At 39.9% G+C, this 11,297-nt stretch overlaps 1 protein-coding gene across 4 annotated transcripts in view; it reads right to left on the bottom strand.

Annotated features, from left to right (window-relative positions):
• The window catches only part of pacsin3 (protein kinase C and casein kinase substrate in neurons 3), a 39,014-nt gene extending 28,365 nt beyond the window's left edge, over nucleotides 1-10,649 (bottom strand). For 2 of the 4 annotated variants that reach the window (XM_032512320.1, XM_032512339.1), the window contains exons 1-2: nucleotides 10,113-10,649; nucleotides 3,357-3,422 (exon numbers count right to left, since the gene is read on the bottom strand). The gene's annotated coding sequence lies outside the window, so the exon portion shown is untranslated. Of the gene's footprint in view, nucleotides 1-3,356; nucleotides 3,568-10,112 lie in introns of those variants that run through there. The other 2 variants (XM_032512335.1, XM_032512329.1) reach the window with 2 other exon arrangements.
• Nucleotides 10,650-11,297: the final 648 nt, after the last annotated feature.

The following is an 11,297-nucleotide window of genomic DNA, read 5'->3' as shown; positions in this document are numbered from 1 at the left end:
ACACACACACACACACACACACACACACACACACAAGCTGTAGATAAGTATGGTCAGAGGGCGGACAGCGGTAGTCGTAGGAGACTATGTACCACATCATTGTCACCATTAGAGCCAACGTGATGATCTACAGCAATGTAGAAGCTGACGCGTCTGTTTTTGACAGGCCATCATTTCTAAAAAGTATTGCACTGTTGCATAGTTCAATAACAATGTTCGTTACAATAACTTCCGGGTAGAAAGGCATGGCAAGGAATAACGTGACATAGTCTCATCTCATTTATATTAAATGCATGTTTGATGTTTTCAAATTTCAACACTTTCACGAACAACAGGTTAAAGACCTAAACCTGGTGGTGGCTTTATATGAAACAAGCACACTTGAGTAATATCAATCTTTTCATACAACTATCTTAAAGAAAGCCACTATACTTTACAAAATATTGAACTTTTCCCTTTAAGCATCTGGACTCCAGGTTTTTAACCACCCAGGTTATAAATCATCTCTCTCCTGGAGACATAAACATGAAGAACGGTTTGGATTATACATAAAATCTGTCACTTGTAATAGTGACTGAGGCCCACAAGCTGTTTTATCAGCCCTGTTTTCATGTTACAACTCATGGGGATTTCCTTGATCTTACAGAAATACCTAGGAATAAAATAAATGTGTCACCCATCACAGCTCTGTTTGTGTCAATTTAGCCCCTGGTTTAATTTTCATTCACTCCATTAACCATCTGAAGGCACCCAAAAGCTACAGGTTGGTCCTTGATCCAAATCTGGGCCGCAGAGTGTCAGGCCTGACCGACAGAGAGCAGGAGTGTCGTTCAAAGAGGGCAAAAGTGATGGAAGGAACGCTGAAAGAAGAGAGGAATGAGAGAGCAGAGCTCGCGGGGTATAAGCGATAAGATGAGGGAAGTGCAGGAGAAAACATCCGTCCGGGATGAGATAAGCGTTGCTTGCCACCACTGTGTGGAAAGAGGAAAGTGAAATAGAGACGGACATTTACGAGCCTAAGAAACAGAGGGAGGAAGAGAAAGAGGTCTGATAGCATAGCAAGCATCTTCTCAGGCGGTTTCTGTAACACAGCAACAGCATAGAGGACGTGTGGAGCTGGTTTGTCGAGCTCAAATAAACGAAGGAGAAGTGAACGCGTACTACAGATGCAGCCGAATACATTAATCACGAATCAAATGACAGAAACAACAGAATTCTACACCTCTACTTCCCTTTGTGCTGCTAAGGTGTGGTTGCCTCACTTAAAAAACAATCATTTACCATGTACGTCTGTAATTTAAGGATACACTCGCTTATTAGTCAAGAAGAAGACTAGACAAGAAATAAACAACATTCTGAAACAGAATACATACACACACAATTATATATATATATATATATATATACATACATACATATACACACACACACACACACACACACATATCTTAGTTCAATTTTTTTTCTCAGTTCAGAAGCACAAAGAGGATCAGAGAATCCTGTCAATCATGTCATTCAATAGACAATACGGAGATATCTGCATCTAATACAGGCCTATAACAAGGTGGGTGATGGTAGCGAGAGAGAGAGAGAGAGAGAGAGAGAGAGAGAGAGAGAGGATTCTAGCTGTTGGTTTATAGAGAAATGGGTCAGGCCAGTAAAGAGGAGGAGGAGGGGAGAGACCAGCTGAGGGAGAGACGAGGAGGAGGGAGTGACGGATAGAGAAGCAGGTCCAGACCTCATAAGCTCCACTGGAAAAACTCACGGCCATTAATCTGATTAATGTACACCAACAGTTTCCCTGCCGCCAGGCTCCGTCTATATGTTCCTACACATCGAGCACTTGGAGGCCTGTTCGAGTATTAGTCTATAAGCTCCTCTGCTACGTCTGCATCCAGCAGTTTGGGAGAGTATGTACTGTAGGTACACATTGGGAGAAACACACATCAGGGCCTGGAGGCTTCAAGCATATAAAACAGAAGCGTTTTCAGATACTTTTTTTTGTTGTTGCTCCAGCTGCTGTTGCTCCGCCAACAGCAACAGCGGTGTGCCAGAGCGCTGCTGTGTCTCTCTACCAAATGAGAGACTCACGGAGACTCACAGAAAATAATAACCAAGCTCATAGTGATTACCAAATGGCTGATGTTGGCACAAAAATAAAGCACATTGTGGGTTTGTTTGAAAGCCTGTTTGCTGCACTGTCCGTCACTCGACATGGCAACTGAAGTTTGTAATGTAGTGTTTGAGTGAACTTCTTGGATGAGCTTGTCCGCAGGCTGTTCCATTAGCCTTGTTTCCACGTTACAGGACTACTTGATTCACACTGCTCCTCTGGCCTCGGTGCCGCGACAACTGCCAAGTTAGCACACACACACACGCTGAGTGACGAGTGAAGAATGCAAGAAGGAAGAAGTGTCTACACTGTTGTCATAGCAGCTTTAAATATTGTAACAGCAACACACTTCAAACTAAAATGAGATAAGTACATGTTGTAGGACCGCTGTCAAACACAGCAATGCAACCAAACTCTGGGCCAAATTGTCTGGGCAGGCAAAGCAGAGAAAGGGGAGGTAACTTTGCCCCTTATGACCTCATAAGGAGCAAGATTCCAGATCAGCTCATCTGAGGTTTCATTTTCTCAAAGGCAGAGCAGGATACCCAGGGCTCAGTTTACACCTAGCGCCATTTCTAGCCACTGGGGGACCACAGATAGACTGGGGGAATGCATATTAATGTTATAAAAACCTCATAAAGTGAAATTGTCATGCCATGGGACCTTTAAAATGTCTTGCAGAAACCTAGTTGGTGTGAAGAGGTTTGATAAAAAAAAATTCAGTATTTTGTGAAATATGCTGATTGGCTTTTTTGCCGAGATTTACACGAGAAGATCAATACCCCTCTATGTTTTTACAGTTAATATGAAGCTGCAAACAGTTAGCTTAGCATAGCAAAAGACTGGAAACAGACAGTCTGGCTCTGTCTAACGTAACAAAATACACCTATCAGCCCCTCATAATCATAAAAAAAGGTGTAAAAACAAAATCCTGTTTCAAGTTTTTATGCTAAGCTAACTGGCAGCTAGCGGTAGCTTCATTTTACCATAAAGACATGAAAGAGGTGTCAATCTTTTAAACTTAGTCTCATTTCCCTCTGATATGTAGTGGATTACAAGTATAAAGTATCACATAATACTCAAGTAAAGAGAGGAAATGTACTTAGTTACTTTCAACCACTGATGTCAAGAGCACAATAAGCATGATTATGAACGGAAACAGCACATAAACAACATGATGCACTGGACCAAAACAATGCAGGCACTGTTGAAGCATAGAGTCCAGAGTGACCGCAGGACTTACCTTATCAGAGATGAATATATAGATGGACAGACGTCCAAACAGAAGACACTCTTTGTCTCCAAGGGCCTGAGAGACAAAAAAAAAGGGACAGATGGAGAGAAGAAGATCCCTCAGAAGCAGATGCGACAGCAAAGGGAAAAACACACAAGAGAGGTTTGTTAGTCAGCGGAGCAGCAGGCGGTTAGATCCCAGCAGCGTTCAGACGGGGCTGGACGCGCGCCGTTATATGGTCATAAGGTGTCACATTCTGGGGGTCGTGGTGAAATGCCACACATGGAGCCTGTAGTGGACCGATAATGAAAGCGGCCCCCCATAAGAGGAGGTCACCGCAGTTAGCTCACACCTCTAAAAATTACCTGCCTGGCCGTTGCAATGAGCTGGTAAGGGAGTGTCAGGTTTTAAAAAAAAGACCACACCAGGAATGTTCATCAACCGATTTACTACAAATCACTTCTGATCTTCAAAGACAAATCATTGTGTCTTTTTTTTTTTTGAGATTATTGAATTGCCCGCTCCGTAAAGGGTAAGCCTCAGATCCGCTTTCATTTTTGAAGTTCTGTTTCAGATTAGTAGAAGATTTATAATGCCAAAATAAAAGCTAAATATTACGATGGAATATAATACACACTATTATGTTTACATTTCTTTTTGGTTAAATAACTGTTCTCTTGACGTGTATTTTTATTGAAGTATGACACAATTATGTAAAAGGTACGTTTTTTCTTGTTTAATTTGTTTTTATTTAGGAATTTAAATCTTTCTTTAGGGGAAATGTTTTCAAATGAATCCAATAAACCAATAAATCCATATAACCAATATCAGTATCACTGTAGTCAAATGTCGTCCGAGTCTTGGTTGAAGTGTTTGCAGTAAATGGGACTAAAATGTGCGTAACAGTTCGCTTTAAATCGGTCTTTCGTATCTTGGGAACCTACGTTAACATTGACATGCAACTAGAAAGTAAATCAGTCATATTAAATCAAAGAAAGAGGTGTATTCCTCTTTTGTCTCAAATTTCTTTCCGTTTTTTAATCTCAGTTTTTATTTACAACCCATTCATGATGATGCAAAATATCATCGGCCTACATCGTATTGTAAAACCATATTGACACACAAACCTTGGTTGAGGACTTGTGTTGGTAGTGATCCAGACTTTGTTGTCCCTGTCGGGCAGAAACCTCGTATCTCGAATTTCGTCATTTGGATTTCTTTCTTACCATATATCAATTATATTCGTCACACTTTATGTTTGTCTGTGGGTTTTACAAATATTTAAACAGTGACGAGGCGATTTCATCAGACTTCGTTGAAAAAAAAAAAGCTCAATATTGTGTTTTGAAATTAGCCTTTTTCATTTACTGAAAAGCAAAAGTTTTTGGCTTACAAGGTTTTTGCCCAACAAAGACAATATGCTATATATATATATATTTTTTTTTTTAAATAAAACTACTGGTACGCTACCACCACTGCACACACTCTAGCACTAATAGCCCTATCATGGACACTGCATTATAAACTCAGTCCATACCAAAACTTTGTAATCACTTCACAAATTGTTGACTCTTTAAATTTCTGTGAATGATTTTTATGTGTGTGAGATATACGTGTATTTGTTGTGTTATGGTTGTCTAAGCTACGGGATGCCTACAATTTCCCTTGGGGTGAATAAAGTATCCATCTATCTATCTATCTATCTATCTATCTATCTATCTATCTATCTATCTATCTATCTATCTATCTATCGTTTTTTCCAGATATTCAAGTTGCTATTTATAGGTCTAAACATTGCCTAACCTAAAACCGAAGTGATAAACTGTATATCATGACATCATTCTCCATCCTGATGGTACAGCGAGACGGCCTTTCTGATGATCGGAGACCAGTTTCACTTTTGAATGTTCCATGAGCCACAGCCCCACCCTCTTTACCCAGAACACAACATGAATGCCAATGGTTAGCAACAAAGGTCAAACAATGCAAAATCACGTACTGTACAAACGGCTTCGTGACACGAGATATGAGAGAGCAGTGAGAGGTGCAGACAAAGCGTCGTACAAAGACAGACCTGTTCCAAGAGAACTGGAACTCCATGTGTCATTCCTTTAAATGCTTAATTCACTCAGTGACGCTTTGTTTGTGAATGATGGTGATTCATGATCCTGGCTTCAAAATTAAACAATATGTCGATTTAAATGAAAGATCAAACTAGTCTTTACATATGTTAGAGGATACAAATGGTAACATTTGTATATTCCATGTTCATTTAATTGTTTGATAGTTTAGTCACGATTTAATACTGATTGAAGAAACTTGTCATGACTTCATGATTGCCAACTAGAAACGATATATAATCAAAAAACAAATATTAGGTGAAGGAATCGTCTGAGATATTGGTTGTTGCAATATCAAGATAAAGCTGAAATGTCATACATTCCTTAACTTTAATGAATGAAAACCATAAAGTGACTTGTAAAGAACGTGTAAAGTGATGCCTTCATCTCCATGGTTGTAATAGCCATCAGATAATTAGGGATCATTTGTAAAAAAAAAATAAACACCCTGTCATTACAAAGGAACATTCATGCACTGTGTCTGGGAGTGTGACATAATTAAAACATTATGGAGGGAGGTGATCAATAAAACTATGTTCATCTTGTCTGGGAACCTTCCACTTGACCCTAAGATGATGATTTTGTTGCACAATCTGCTTTCTGTCCCCAGAGTCAGAACTAAACAGGGTGAAGCAGCTTTCAGTTTCTATCCCTCATATCTGAATAAACTCCCAGAAAGCTCAGGTCCGCTGCTACTCTCAGTTATTTATTTTAAATCAAGGCTGAAGACCTTTCTTTTTGATGCGCCTTTCTTTAATGAATGCTCATTCTTTAAATTTCTTATGCTGCACTGTAACTTTTATTCTTTTTTTTATTATTGTGTGTTTTATGTGTCTATTTTTAACTGCTATTCATGTGTTTATTGGTTTAATGCTTATGATTTTTAACTGTTGTACTTGTGTTTATGTTTAACTATTTTGTGTAAAGCACTTTGAATGCCCTGTTGCTGAAATGGCTCTACGATGCAATAAAGCTGCCACATATACTGTAAATGTGTTGATTTGCCATATTACAGACATAAGGACTATAGCTCTCATCTGGAAGAAAATGGAGGCACCTACAACTGGTGTATGTCCACGGTGAGATCAACATATTAGAGCAAATGGGGGTGTATGAGAAAATCTGGAGGCCATTTGACTGGTTTGTAAAGGAGAAAACATACGGGAGCTGTACTGTCATAATGTTTTTTGTTGTGTGATACGGCAGAGGTTGAGAGAGACATTTGTGGGGTTGGGGGTTTGGGACAGGAACGCGGGGGTTTGTTGAAAATTGTAATTGCAAGGAAATAATACAAACATTGTTAAAAAAAAACACTCGTAATTTTCCCTAAAAGTATGATATACTGAAAACTTTCCTCATATTCATGAAACAATGCAGCAACAAGATCTCCAAGCTGTGAATCACATGTAATAGCGGGTCTTATAAGCAATTAATTCAACATGTCACACGTCCCACGGATGTGGTGATCTCTGTTCATCTCTGTTAAGGTCTGACAGCCCGAGGCTCCGAGCGTAACTGACAACAAACCATGTCCCGGAAACAAAGAACCTGCTCGACCCACTGTTCACATTTTACTTCAGTGCTGCTGTATGACGCCTCGCTGTCTAGAAGACTCCACACAGAAAGGAGCAGGACTTAGATTATCTGACAAAAATACAGCTTTAGTGGAAAAAAAAACATACACAACTGCAGGTTCATTAAAAAATAGAGCTGACGATCGGAAACTATTTAGATAAATGAATAAGTCAGGTTAATCATTAATAGAAACAAAATCAGTAGCCCAAATAAAAAAAAAAAAAGATTACTACCTTTTTAAAACTTCTTTTATTGTTTCATTCTAGTTTGCTTAGTATTTTGTTATCTTAAAATACCTTTTATTACTTTTTATTCATTCCTTTTGAACGTTTTATTTAGGTACTCTTTTATGTCCTTATGAACTCTTCCCTGCCGAAAGAGAAATAACTAATACTTTAAACTGTCGGTTAACAGATCGGGAACAAAACTAACGTGGCGTCTGTTGTGTCGATATGTGATGAAATTTAAATAGAAACACTAAAGTGGCATTACCCTGACCTGCACTCTTCAGTTTTGGACTTCTAGTGTCACTTCAAGTTTTTAAACCAGCACATACGGGAGCCAATCAGAAGAGAGCTGACAGACTGGGCGGGAGTTGACGTTCTGCATTGACATAATTCACGTCTCCGTGGAATTCAGACTGCTTGGCAGGATCTGAAGCCTGAAGCTTGGGGAAGGTTTCAGCCTGCTTGTCCCACCCTCCATGGATCCTACTACAATGCTGCTGCCTGTCAGCGACTCCCACACAGGGACCTCTGTTAACCTGTGGACTACTGGTCTCCTCTGATGAAACCTTTAGTGGTTAGAAATGATTTAGAGGAGAATGTGTCCACTTAACACTCAATCCTTAACCATCAGGAGGTGTCAGATTCACAAAGCCTTTTAAACTATTATTTTAGGTTTAAGGTCTGTACTCTGTGTCAAAAAGGTCACTTGTAGCGAGTAGAATTATCCCTCAACTAAAACGCTTTTTAGCCTCTTTCGGCTAAATGTTTTGGTAAATGATGGCACGTTTGACGTGCTGCCATTCTTAAAATGGTGCCCTGCCACACGCATTTCATTACTTTGTGGTGATGCCTGAAGTTCTACTTTTTTTTTTTAAACTCTACTCTAACATTTTTTGTGGAAAAAAATGCTTTGGTTACCTTGTTTCAAGTCATTCTAGCGTGGTTTAGAAAGCGTGAAGGAAGACTCAGTTTGATTTGTTCCAGTTGTCATTTAAATTCAACGAGCTAAGCTGCTTGACGCTGATTGGCTAACAGCTAGCCAGTTTGTCAGTGTATACATTTTTATTTCAAACACACTCCACATTTATAAGAAGTTCAGATATCCTTCTGACAATCAAGTACCACTACTTTTAGTTTCCCCACAGCTTAAAAAAAAGTGTTTAATGAAATTCCAAATTGCTTTATTTGAATTTAAAATGTACATCTAGTACCGCAGTATTGGTTCTGCACACTGTAAATAATGTGTATTCAAAAGGGATTCACATGAAAAGCCTTTTGGCTTCTGTCACTATTGATTCTGTATTACTTCGTTATTTTGTAAAAACCTGTTCTAAGGTTGTTTAGACTATTCAAATAACATTTTCGGTTTTCATACGACCGACTTGTGTCCTGTGTGTTTATTTGCATGATGCATTGTTTATTTATTTGCATGATGCAAATAAACAAACAAGGTTGACTGTTCGTTCCACAGCACCCTTCAGCAGAATGACACATTTAGCGTCCAACTGGTGAAGAAATCATCTAGCAGCTAATGAGTCAAAAGTGTGTTTGTTTTTTCTCAGGAGATGGTGGAGACCAAAACAGAGCTAAGAGGAAGGTGAATGTTGCCAAGCAGACAGACCCACAACAACGTTATCATCCCAGTGCCGGCCAACCTATTAGCCATAACAATTTGATAAGATAACAGTATGTTGTGGCTGCGCTTCTGTCAGTTTGTTTTGTGTTTTCTACTGATCAAATATACTTAAAGCAGCTTTTTAAAAAAAAATAAGACTTAAAAGTTGAGTAAATCCATCATCTGAAAAAAGGAGAATGACTACCTCTGTAACTGTTTTAAATAATTTAAGTGAGTATTTACATTTTTGATTGTCCAAATGTTGGCCTATATTGATAATAACCACGTGCTGGTAATGTTATTAGCATTATCAACACCTGTGCCTCAAAAATAAGAATATTGCTCCGTGTCTGCTGGATTTGTAAGAGACAACTGCTGGCTAGCAAACAACTTGATAAGATAACAATATACTGCAAAAAAATTACTTAATTCAGCTTTCAAATGGAAGATAAAACTGTTTGGTACACGGAGAATGACCCCTGTAAACTATTCTATACTTCATGCATGTACAAATAAAATGTTTTATTATTGTTGGTGGTGTGTACATATTTGGACATATTTTTTTGTGATGAAATTTTTATTCAATCAAGAAAACACTAACAGCAACAAACAACTACAAACACTGGGCGTATTTTTATAACGGAAAGTTAATGGCACTCTGTTCATGTTGGAGCAGCAACTTTGTATATTTACCTAAGCTAAGCTAAGCTAGCATCTTTAAAGCTAGCTAACACTGAATGCTAGTACTAGCATTAGCATGTCTCCTGGATGTAAACAGACAACTGTCGGCCAACATGTCAGCAATAACAACTTGATAAGCTAACTATGAATTTAGATTTTCTGCCCCCTACTGGTCAAAAACACTTAATTCACCTTTAAAATGTGAGTTTAAGCAGATGCGGAAGGAAGAAGAATCTCTATAAACTTTTGTACACTTTATAAGAGTAACGTAGCTGATAGCTAGCTAGGTTTTTGGAGCTTTTTGATAATAGCTTATCACACATTTTCCTTATGTCACGCAACCAACTGTCAATAACGTTCGCTAGCTGTGTCAGTTTTCGATAACGTTAGCTAGCTAGCTAGCTACTCCGTTAAAAACACAGTTCGGTTGGTGAAAGTACTTATGTTATGTATGTATTAGCAAGTACATATGTATATATATAAAACAGGATTATGAGACCGCGGTGTCAACATGTGCTGTGTGCAGCAGACAGGTGAGGTCTCTTACCTGTTTCTCCCAGAGGAACAAACCAAAATCCTCTCGGAGTTGCAGCGGGTCTGACCGCCTCTCCTGATGGATTTCCTCGTTAAAAAAAAAAAAAAACAGCGTTTAGCTAGTCCTCTTTTCAAAGCTCCACAAACTGCGACATCTTTAAAGTTTACTCCGCAGTCAAGCGTCGGTCCCCCTCAGCCATGTATACGGTGGGAAGATCCCAAAAATGTCCCACTAGATAAACGTGGCTTCGGTGTTTCTCTCCGCGGTTAAAAAGTAAAGTTCCTGAGTAAAATTTAAAAAATAAAGAGGGTTTCTTCTTCGGAGGGGACTGAGGAACAGCTTCGGCTGGTGGATAAACAGTGTCTTCCCCCCTCCGATGCCTACTGGCGTTTCTGTGTAATCAGATGCTGCTCGCCACAATATCCATTCATCCTATTACAGTTTAACCCTTCACTGTTTGCTGGCCGGCTTTATGCTGCTTTCAGGGGCTGGTCGGGAAAACCGCTACTCAGTTTAACCCTTCACTGTTTGCTGGCCGGCTTTATGCTGCTTTTCAGGGGCTGTCGGGAAAGCCGCTACTCAGTTTAACCCTTCACTGTTTGCTGGCCGGCTTTATGCGCTTTCAGGTCTGTCGTAAAGCCGCTACTACAGTTTAACCCTTCACTGTTTGCTGGCGGGGCTTTATGCTGCTTCAGGGGCTGTCGGGTAAAACCCTACTACAGTTTAAAACCCTTCACTGTTTGCTGGCCGGCTTTATCTGCTTTCAGGGGCTGTCGGAAAAACCGCTACTACAGTTTAACCCTTCACACTGTTTGCTGGCCGGCTTTTGTGCTGCTTTCAGGGCTGTCGGGAAAACCGCTTACTACAGTTTACCCTTCACTGTTTGCTGGCCGACTTTATTCTGCTTTCAGGGGCTGTCGGGAAAAACCGCTACTACAGTTAACCCTTCACTGTTTGCTGGCCGGCTTTATGCTGCTTTCAGGGGCTGTCGGGAAAACCGCTACTACAGTTTAACCCTTCACTGTTTGCTGGCCGGCTTTATGCTGCTTTCAGGGGCTGTCGGGAAAACCGCTACTACAGTTTAACCCTTCACTGTTTGCTGGCCGGCTTTATGCTGCTTTCAGGGGCTGTCGGGAAAACCGCTACTACAGTTTAACCCTTCACTGTTTGCTGGCCGGCTTTATGCTGCCTTCAGGG

This window comes from Etheostoma spectabile, chromosome 1 (genome assembly GCF_008692095.1).
Source record: "Etheostoma spectabile isolate EspeVRDwgs_2016 chromosome 1, UIUC_Espe_1.0, whole genome shotgun sequence".
In the NCBI taxonomy this organism is placed as follows: domain Eukaryota; kingdom Metazoa; phylum Chordata; class Actinopteri; order Perciformes; family Percidae; genus Etheostoma; species Etheostoma spectabile.
Note: the sequence above shows the minus strand (reverse complement) of the source record. Positions and strands in the feature narration are given on the sequence as shown.